Raw genomic sequence first — 11,313 nt, 5'->3', positions numbered from 1 at the left:
TAGTAATCCATTAGTTCATCATACCATGCCCCTTGCTCGATTGCTTTTTTATTTTTCATTACTTCTCGAAACATGCATAGGAAGTCAAAGGGAACATCTACCATACCTAACAATTAGTGTGACACGCGGAGGGATTCCAAGAAGCTTCGGCGGCGCCGGGATAACCCACATGCAACAGTAGCGGAGCGTCGTTCTTTTCCCGATTTTGGAGGCGTGAAGGTCGGTTCTGCTAGGCGCGGCGTTGTAGCGTCTGCAAAAGTGAGGGAAGACGGTTGCGATGGGGTAGCTTCAGCTGGGTCGCAGTGCCCGGAGAAAGGAGGGGAGAGGGTTACGCGATGTTTCCAGAGGTGTGGCGCGGGTGTAGAGAATTTTGAAATTCTGAGTGGTAAAATGGTGAAAAGATGTAGGATTTTCAGAAATGGGTGAATATGGTTTACCTAGGTCATATTTGGATGTTGCTGATGAGAGTTGGGCTATTGGGTCCCAACCCAGATATATTTTGGCTGGGTTTTGGCTAATATATTTTTGGTTACCTAGTAATATTCTTTTTATAAACACTTGGTATCTATCACTACAAGATTTATATTTAATTAAGGGAGTTTTTTAGTAGAAGTTTTTAAAAATTCCCAAAAGTCAAAATACACTTTGTTTATGACAATTTATAAAACTCTCGATAATAATTAATTTATTAAATTTAAACTTAACCCCAAAAGAAAAACCCTACGTAGCACTATTGAGTTTTCAAAACTCACCGAGGTAGAGAAAAGAGAAGAGAATGGCCATCGACAAAACCCTAAGTTCTCTACCATCGGTGTAGTTGTCGTTACATTCGTCGGTTCACCGCCGTTGCAGTCGCCTGGTTCCGCCGCCGTTGCCGCTACAGTTGTCGCAAGAAGCTCATGAATCGAGCCACCTCCTCTATCAACATTATGGTTTCAGATCTGGTTGCTCTGTAGCTATGGTTGCCGATGCAGCTTCCGCCACCGTTGTCGCCGCAGTTTTCGCCAACTTTGTCGCGGTAGTTTCTGCGGTCAAAAGCTTCTGAATCGAGCCATTATTTTAGATCTATTTTCTTCTCTGGTATTCTTCTTCTCCATATTTTACTTGTCTCTATTTCTCTGCTTCTTTGAAGTTCCAATTGAGCAACCAGCTTAGGGTAATCATTCAAATGTGTTAAATCAGTGCCTAATACCATACTTATTTTGACAATGAAGCAATTGCCATTTGATTATTACGTTAACTGGACTCATGATTATAGAATTTTACCATTCTGCGGCATCCTGCAAATTGAAATAGAATTGGAAATGGAAATGGCTTGTCTGAATATGCTTGCATGCTTTTACTTGTTCATACTTTCCACAATTTCATGTTTTAATTTTGGTCTTTATTACTTCTCTTGCAATTATTCTTAGCTACTCAAGAATACTTAGCCAATTCTTAGTTGCAAATGGCATTTAGTCTTTTTGTTGTTGAAATATTAGATTCCATTATAAGGTGTAATTTTGGAATTCTTTAATATAAAATGTGTTCATTATAAGGTGTAATTAATAGTGTAACTAAGGAGTGGCAAAATTGGATGATTTTATAGTAAAAAAGGAAAAGTGAAATAAAGAGAGAAGGAATGAGGAAGAGAGTGAGTCACATGGGGTGGGGTAGCGATGAAGACTTGGGTGCAAGGAAAATGAAAAAGGCAGGTATGATTTAATCAAAAGGAGGTTAATTAATTAATATAATACCACAGTGTTAAGCAAAGCATGGGGAAATAAATCCAATTAAGAAAAGGAGCAAAAAATAAAGTCATTGTTAATAAAAAAGTGTCCTAATCTTGTTGGACTCCCCAACGGCTCCGCTCTGTTGGAGTCCTTCATAGCAGCATCAAGTTCAATCAATTTGAAGGTCCTAATCTTGTTCTCTCATAATCTTGATTTAATTGTGAATATTCAGCTTCTAGAATTTGAATAATTTCTAGTAATTATTTTTGTGCTAAATACTAATGCATTACAATGGTAGCATATTTCAGGCAGAAAAGCTTATATGAGATACTTGGATAATATTTACGAGCAGAACGACATCTCTTGATTTATGCCTGTGGAGATCTTCAAGGTACACTGAATTGTATATTTTTTCAGTCAACAATATATATAACAAATGTTGCTGATGCTTATGTGGTTTTAGTTTAATAGTTCCCAGTTTCATAAGGTGGAAACTATTGTATTTTTGTCCAAACATTTATTGAATCACAAATTTGTTTTTTGAGTTTCATACTATTCAACCTCTAAGAGCTATCATTGTAGTTATTTTAGAATTAAATTTGCTGCACTTGGACCTTCTATGAAACCTTAACTAATGTTTTATGTCTCTAATCATTTATCCAATTTGCCTTTTGTGTAGCTTTGGTATGGCCATGTGATTGCTGAAGCCATCTTGCAAATTGCAAACTTCTCTATCCCTCTAAAAGTAAGCACATTTTACTTGTGACCATTGCCATCTGAATTTTGTTGGAAAAAAATGTTTTTCTGATATTAATATTAGGATATTACTATAAAGTGCATCTTAGTCTCTAACACACCCTGCATTGCAAGTATTGCTGATAGAAATATGAGACAAACAAATTTTGCCATATTATGGCAAGTTAGAAGATATAATTAAACTTAACTACCATAGACGATTTGCTGTTGTTTTTTTAAATGCAAATGGGTTGACACTACTAGGGACAGAGGCTATAAAAAATAACATTGGAATTTCAATTACGTCAATTTCGATAGATTAATTCACACGGGTGAGCGTGAGGAACATGAGCCTTATATTGAAGCATCTCAACCACAAATAGTGTATTAATAATATGGTAAATAAAGGGTGAAGTATTGTTGTGCATGTCAAGCCAAGGGATATATATGACATGGGTCAAGGAAATGAAGATATAGTGTACGAAAATAAGCCGTATCAAGAGCAAGAACTTATTAGGGATTATTTGTTTTCTATTTTCCTATAAATGATTCTATTTATTAGTGATACCTTCGTCTCTAGTCTATACTGTTATTATACATTTCTCAAGTTTTGTTCATCACTTCAACTTCATCTATTGTTTACTCATATGCTGCAATGAACACCTATAGCAGAATGATTGTATCAATCGTGCTTGTTGGATTTATTGATTCCAGGTCTCTTTTGGTGGAGGCATAGGTAGCTTGGTTACGTTCTTGATACAATTGATCATGGCGTCAGTCTGAAATACCACAATAGGGTTATTCAAGTCAGATAAATGCCATCTTCTCTTTGCAGGTACTGTAATACTTAACTGTAAAATCATCGTAATGACCATGAAGTGACCATGGCAGCATTTATGCAGCATGAAGCTGACCATTTTCTAGTTGCTTATGTAGTAGGAATACTTCCTAAAGGATATAATCTTTCTAGTTTGGATGCTTTCAAGAAGGAGGGATCCCTTAATGTTCAAGCTGGCACTGCTTTTGTTGATTTGAGTTTATTGAAGAGGTAGCTTGCTTTCTTTCTTTAGTCCTTACATGTTTTAGTTCCATAAGGTTTCTATTTGTGACTTTGAGTTGGACTCCATGTCCAAATATGTAACTGATGTATTAGTTGCATTCTTTACATTGAACATTTTGATTATCATCATGTTCTCTGAGATGCATTTATTTGATGTGCTAAAACACTGCTGGACTCTCTTTGTAGTGTATTTGTTAGAATAAATGAAGTCTCAGCTCAAAGTTGCTGCCGTTGTTGCTATTAGCTAGCTCTGGATTAAGCACTCATTCCATCGTTAGTGCCACCATTGACAATACATTTAGTTTAGTTTAGTATCATAACTACTTATAGAACAATTGGTACTTGACTCTCTTATTGATGTCACTACACTAGAAGGATAACTTAATATTAATGATATTTAAGCATTTGTATTTGATATAGTAAGAAGTGTATTGTTTTAGTGATTACTAGTTTATAGAGGTTTTTTACTTAGTTTTTGCTGCTTTTTGTTGTTAGTAGATGAATCTTCTGAGACTTACCTAAACAAGTAAAAATGTAGATGTTCTTCTTTCAAAAGTTTGTAGTAACTAGCAAGCATGCAATGGTTTTTTATGTGTTCAACCTTTATGGTATTTGCGTTTTAGCTCTACTATGTAGATGCTGAAGATAGAGAATCATTATGGACATGCTTTTGTGATACCAATGGATTCCCTAAAGTTGCAATAGGTGTTTATAGCTCTGGTCGCTTTAATCTTACAACTGCACTTAGGGTATCTTCCTTATTCCGTTTTGCTTCCATCTTGAAAGCTTTTTAATGCTGCTAGTGCTAAACCAATTTTTATTGTGCTTTTGATAATATGGATGCAATTGCAGTTGGAGACCACAGTTTAAAATTAAACTCAAAATAATTAAAGCAACATAAATTAACTTGATAATGTATTCAATGTTAAAAGGTCTTTCATTCAGGATTGGGACCTTTAGTGTAATTATATACTATTGAGGTTGCAGGAAGATTTGGTGAACAAAATTTTAGAGCTTAGTTTGTGTGTATGCTTTAAATCTTTTTCGATATGTATTTGTTTTATAATTAAATTCCAGTTACATTTACATATAGGCTAATGATGTTGAAAGCAAGCCTACTATTCCCTTTGATGCTAGAAGATCAGCTAGTGATAGCAACGGACATTCGAGAACAAATATTTGAGACTTTTATGTAATTAGATGGTATTGAAATATTGAAGTTGTTGTTTTATTTTACTTTAAAAAAAACATTAATAATTATGTAAAACAATATCATATGCAATTATGTTTGGAACTAATTGACATTGAGAAATTTTTTTTTATATATAGAGTTATGTCTTATATTGAGGAATTATGTTATAAAAGATTTAGTTTTTAAATTTTGATATTAAAAAATAAATTTTTAATTTGAGAGTATGTAAATGAGATGAGATTAATGAATGATTTGAAATTAAAAATAAATAAATAATTACAGGATTTGTGAAGGTTTGAAAATCTTACAAAATAGTTATTTTTTGTTAAGTTAAAAAATCAATTTGTTAAACTGTCACAAAAGTTATTTAAAATTGTCACAAAAGTCTAATATAAAATTACCACTAAATACATATAAACCCTCCTCCTGAATAGATTGTAGAGGTTTTTAAAAACCTTCACAAAAGATTTCGTGGCACCTCAAATTTTGAGGTTTAGAAATCCCCACATTATTTGGTGGAGGTTATAAACCTCCACAAATAAAAAAATGTCACAAATAAATAAAAATCTTGTAGTGTATATGTTGTTTATTTCTTTCCTTCCTAATTGCTTGGTATAAACACTTGCATATGTATATGTTGTTTTAATGGTATTGTGATTAGAACACGTTATTATATATGTATAGTACTGGTAGATTACTATCCCTATTAATTGTCAATAATTTATTTTTGAGACTTTTTAAGAAAATGTGTCTTTTTGTCTATTTAATTATATTTGACTGTAACTTGCTTATAGTAGGATAAAGTTTTACGAGATAAAGACAACTCTTGACACAATGGTGAAGTACAAAATCTTTAATTTCATATGAAAATATATAGTTTTTTTAAGCCTATGAAAAAAATATATATTTTATTTACTTATGTGTATTTATCATTTGACTTGATAATTTAGCAAGTATATATATCTGAAAATTTTTAATTGGCAATTAAAACACCTTTCTATATATATGCAATATATATTACCTTATTCTTCCTATATATTGTTTAATTGAATTTAAATATTTAAATATTGTTAGTATGTGCTATATATCTTTTAAATGTCTATAAATTTAAGAAAAGCAAAAAAAGAAATTTGCTTTAGATATAAAAAAAGACAACTTAAAAAAATTTAATAAAGTGTTACTTTAGATATTGAAAAAAAATAACTCCAAATAAACTTAGATTATTATTGTTTTAGTTATATGAAAAAAGGAAAAAAATTTATACAAGTGTTATTTTAGATATATAAAAAAATAACTTAAAAATATTTAGATAAATATTATTTTATATATTAAAAATACAACTCATAAAAAATATTGTAATAAAATTTTATTAATGTGTTGTATTTAAATCTTCTAAAACAATTCATACATGATTTTTTTTTAATAGAAAAGACAATGTTTTTTAAAGATGGTCACGGAAAGAGTTCTTTTTTATATAAAAACTGTACAGTTAACTGTATAGTTAACTCCTAAATAACATGTTGTCTTAAATCAAAGATAATAACGGTATAGTTAACTCCTAAAAAATATTACGTTTTACCATAAAGTGTTGCCTTTGATAAAAAATAACACTTTTCTTATCTACATTTTGTATTGAAATTTGTGTACTTAAAAAACAAGTACATAACTTAAGCTCGATGAATGAAGAGTACCTTCGGAAATATCTGCCAGATAATGATTTGTTTGCCATCCAAAATATCTAATTTCTTAATCGAAAAGTATGATTCATCATATATATTTCATATATCTTGAATTGCATTGGTCTCAATATATATATATATATATCCAAAATATCATGCATGCTATGCATGATGATGTTGTGTGGCATTTAAATAAATTGCCGAGTGGATTATCCATAGCTGAGGCCAGTGTTTATTTGCCAGGTGAATTCATTCCATTTTCATAGTTGATTCTGATGAAGGATATTTCCATCACAAACATAAATATCTTTGTTTTGCTTTTAATCAAAGGCTCTTTCACTTTACACCCATGTTGAAAAGCAAAAGATATTTTTGTGGATCCCAACACGGAATCATGAACGTTTCCCACTTATTATAAGCATGATCATATTTATTTAATTTCAAGTATATGAAATAAGCAGAATTTATTCAAATTTCAGACTAGCATAGTCAATTCAGGGAGAGGTTAATTGGACAATTAAAAGTACACTCTTCAACTGGAATCTCATTATTCTTAAAAATTTTCACATGTGAAGTGTACGTATATGATTAACAATAAGAGAATGAAGTCACTAAAAATAATTATCAACCATGCTAGTTGTAATAAATCTTTTATTTTTAAAGTTAGAAGTGTGATTCAAATTCAAAACTTTTATTTTAAAAAAAAAAAATTATACTATTTGAACTCTAGCTCATTTTTTTATAAATAAATATAAAACTAATAAGGTAATATATTTTTTTGATGTCTTAATAAGGTTGTACGTAAATACATAAGCATCTGAGTTATTTATTTATTTTTTCTTAAATTTCTTTTTTAATTTCTACTTTATATATCAAAGTTTAAATATCATTTAATCTTCTTTTACATATATATATTCTTTAATTTCTTTCTTTTTCTCCCTTCTTATTTTTTTTTCTTTTTATTTTATTTTACTTAGTGTATAGGAAGATATGGTCACTATTTTTGGGTTCTTACTATACCTTTTTTTTTTTAAATTGAAAAAAAATAAATAAAGATTCCCTCCTGTTTTAAAAGGTTTGTTTCAATTTTATCCATTTCTATTTTTTACATTTTGAAAAAGTACCAGAAAAAAAATTAAAAAGATTTTATTAAAAAATCATTTATTAAATTAATTATTATATATTATTTTATATTAAAATACGCAATCTATACGACTAATTAACAAGTGACTAATTATTTTCATTGTAAGCATGTGACATTAGCAAAGAATAGATATATAATCATATGAAAAGAATTAGTAGAAATATCTTTATTATCATTGGATTTATCTACAAATATGCTCAACGATAATTAAATTTGATAGTAATAACAAAATAAATTTGTCTTTTTTTGAATTACTGTCAGATTAATCTAATAGTAACAAATGAAGTATTGATCTCTAAAATTTAATAATAAATATTTTTTGTCGAAATTTTTTTATAAAATTTATTCGACAATAAATTCTAACAGTTTTGAGTGAGTTTTTGTAGTGTTAATTCTTAAAAAAAATTATTTCTTAGATCAGTTATAAAAATTAAATATAAATTATAAGCTATATATGATATTATTACAAAATTAAACTTTTGTTGCTCTAAAATAATGTTATTCTGATAAATCATGCACATATCCTCAAGTATATCTCGAAGTAGGGTGGTTCATTTCTATGATTAGAGATGAATATTCATGGATATGGAGGATAAGCCCCACTAAATATGTCACATATATAGTATCTGGTAATAAGAAAGGCATCATCGCCTTTTTTTTTTTTCTTGGTTCTGTTTATGTAATATTTATTGCATAGAATTTTCTTACTAAATAGTCGTATTTTTCTACCTCCACTATGAAGCAATAACCTGCGAGAAGTTTCATTATTATTCCAAACACTCCAACCACATGCATGCGTGTTGACAACATCAGCCACCACTAAGCCCTTCTTTTCTGCAACCACACTTCCAATTAGCCTCCGTTAATTTACCATCACATCTTCTTTCTTTTTATTTATTTTTTTTTTATAAAGATATCATCCGCTATCTTATTTTTTTTGGTGACATCCGCTATCTTATTAAATGATACTAATAATTTTTAATATAATTAAATTTGTTAAAAGTGTCTTAATACCTAAAAATTATATAGAGGGTTCATAAATTAATTATAAGTATCAGATTGAAATATAAATATAGATAAATATATTCTCGAGTTTTGATTCTTAAACTTTTTAACATTCATTAAAATAGTTTTTAATTTTAAAAATAACTAAACTGGTCAACAAATTTATAAACCTGAATTTCTGTTCATCATTAATTTAATTGTCTTTAATAAAATACTGATATAAATATTACTAACAATAAAATAATATGACTAAGACTTTAGGCTAAATTTTTTTTATATTGAAGGAGTGTGTGAGTTGTGCTTGGTTATGGTGTATACAGGTGTTAGACACAGGTGTGGGATAGGGAGAAATTGGACCGTCCGAGTTCTTTGTTAAAAAATTTGTTAACCTCAAATCGGACCGTTCGATTAGTTTTTTTTTTTATTTAAAATTAAATCAGACCCTCTGTTTACATTTTTTGTTTTTTTTAATTGAAAACAGACCCTTCGTTTACAATTTTTGTTTTTTTATTTTTTTTAAATGAAAACGGACTCTCCATTTTTAGATTTTTCTTTTTTTTTAAATCAAAACGGATCCTCCAAGTTTTATTAAAAAAATATTTTTATAGATTTCCTCTAATTGGACTGTTTGAGTTCCTTATTTTAAATTTTTTGGTCTGATTTCAGCTCCCTAACACCACATGTAGAGAAAGCATCCTTATTTTCTATAACGCTGTATCACTCCACACCTTCTTTCATATTAAAAATAAAAAGCGAAGACTTTATATGATTAAATAAATATTTTAAATTGATCAATTTAAATTCATTTTAATTAATCTCTTCAATTAACTAATTTAAAATATTTATTTAATTATATTAAAATTTTAATCATATCATCTAACCGTTAAAATATCACGCAGATGTTTTAACGCCATATATTTACATTGTGTTATTGACAATTTAATTAAGAGATGACTAATCTTTTTCGAAGGCTAGAAACTATTTTTAACGAGTGGTGAGAATTTTAGAAAACTAAACTGAACATTATCTCGATATAAATGTTAACGCCTTTTGTTGGAATATACATTTTTTATCGTTATATTAACATTACCGTCCCCCAACCCAAAACAAAGAAACTTTAGACTTTCAGTCCAGGTTCTTTGAACATTATTTCTGCTCCTGAATTTGCTACATAGCCATCAAAATTAATTAACTTGAAGGTGTGAAGGGTGGCAAAATTGTCAATTATTTTACGAGTGCTTGTTGTTAAAGGCATGGCAGTGACCAATCTGGTACTAGATTTTCTCCATTGGACCACCACTTGCATAGCCAAGAATGACACAAGGCCAAACTCATCATGATCTTCATCAAATTAAATTAAAGGACGGGATAGATAGATAGGTAGTGACAACGACGTACGCTATTATATATTATATGTTTCAATCCCACGAGCTTGTCCTAAATTCCTACTAGTTCCCTTCACTTGTTTCCATATACGAATTAAAAACTAGAAAGTATCTTTGTCTACAAAAGGAGATACAGAAAGAGTATTGTCTTCCATTTTGAATCTCTTTCTTTAATGTTTAGAGTTCTAATTTAATTTCTTCTGTTTTATACAAATAATTAAAGGGGGCAACTATTGACCACTTATTACTGATATTCAATTCAATTTCACTTTCATTAATACCATGATTGACAATTAGACAAAGTTAGAAGTAAATTTTTCTATTTATAGAAAAATTTAGACACTTAAATTTAGTTTTAAACTTTTAGTATCAATCAATCCGACGAGTTTAGAATAATATGGATTCCTTTAGCTTTTTTTTAAGAGAAATACTTTTTTAGTAAAAAATAAAAATGAAAAATAGTCTGCATTTAGATATTTTTATAAAAGTATTGGAGTCAGAAGTAGTTAACTAGTTAGATATAAGGAAAAATATATAAGTATTTTTTATATAAAATTGCAATTATATATGGTGATGCATTGAGAAAAAAACTATTCTTTATAAAATTAAAAGATATCATTGTTTGAGAAATGTTAAGAGGTTAATATTTGTTTATCAATATTAATCAATACTTTTAACTAATACCTTATTTTTATATTATTAGGAGTTAGAAATTTTTTTTAACTAAAAATATGGAGACTCAAATCCGCGACCTCTTAGCTGAGTATGAGGAGACTATGTCATTTGAGTTATAACTCATTGGCTAGGAGTTAGAATTTAAAATTATTTAATATTTAGGATATATAGATTGTTGACCAAAATGATAAATTTTATTATTAGTGTAGCATTAATTTTTAATTGTTTTTACTATATATTTACTTATTGGTATAAAATAAAATAATTAGATAAATTTTAATTTAAATTTTAATGATATTTTATTTAAAAATATTTTAATTTAATAATAATATGCAAAATCTCTTCTAACACATATTTTAGATATATACACACATATATGTGGGTGTAAATAGTAGTGTAAATTTTCTTTTAAAATAAAATATATTTTTACATCTATTAAATAATAACCACAATATAATTTAATCTCATTTTTAGAACAGTGTAATAGAAAAATTTCACAATGACTTATCTAGTGGTTAGGATTTTATATTTCTATATGAGTATATTTGCCTTTCTAAAAAAATATGGAGATAAATTTATAATCTTAATCATTTTTGCAGATTTTTTCTCTCTTCAACGGATTCTATGTCTCTATCTACTTCTCAAAAATGCAAGAAAACTATTTATTTTTTGTTTCTGTTTTTAACGAAATCCAAACAAATATATATATCAAGTTGCCAACTGTGG

At 28.6% G+C, this 11,313-nt stretch overlaps 1 long non-coding RNA gene across 5 annotated transcripts; it reads left to right on the top strand.

Moving 5' to 3' along the window:
• Window positions 1-550: 550 nt before the first annotated feature.
• Window positions 551-4,854, top strand: LOC112696708 (uncharacterized). Of its 5 annotated transcripts, none has more exons than XR_003150850.3 (6): window positions 551-1,080; window positions 2,021-2,103; window positions 2,392-2,457; window positions 3,162-3,282; window positions 3,372-3,495; window positions 4,601-4,854. It is a non-coding gene; the product is annotated as an uncharacterized lncRNA (long non-coding RNA). The 5 variants fall into 5 exon arrangements; XR_003150853.3 differs by lacking the exon at window positions 4,601-4,854 and adding an exon at window positions 3,694-4,062; XR_003150848.3 differs by having other exon boundaries at window positions 703-1,080; window positions 3,384-3,495.
• Window positions 4,855-11,313: the final 6,459 nt, after the last annotated feature.

The sequence above is a fragment of the Arachis hypogaea genome, chromosome 6, assembly GCF_003086295.3.
Source record: "Arachis hypogaea cultivar Tifrunner chromosome 6, arahy.Tifrunner.gnm2.J5K5, whole genome shotgun sequence".
Classification (NCBI taxonomy): Eukaryota; Viridiplantae; Streptophyta; class Magnoliopsida; order Fabales; family Fabaceae; genus Arachis; species Arachis hypogaea.
This window is presented reverse-complemented; position numbering and strand designations above follow the sequence as displayed.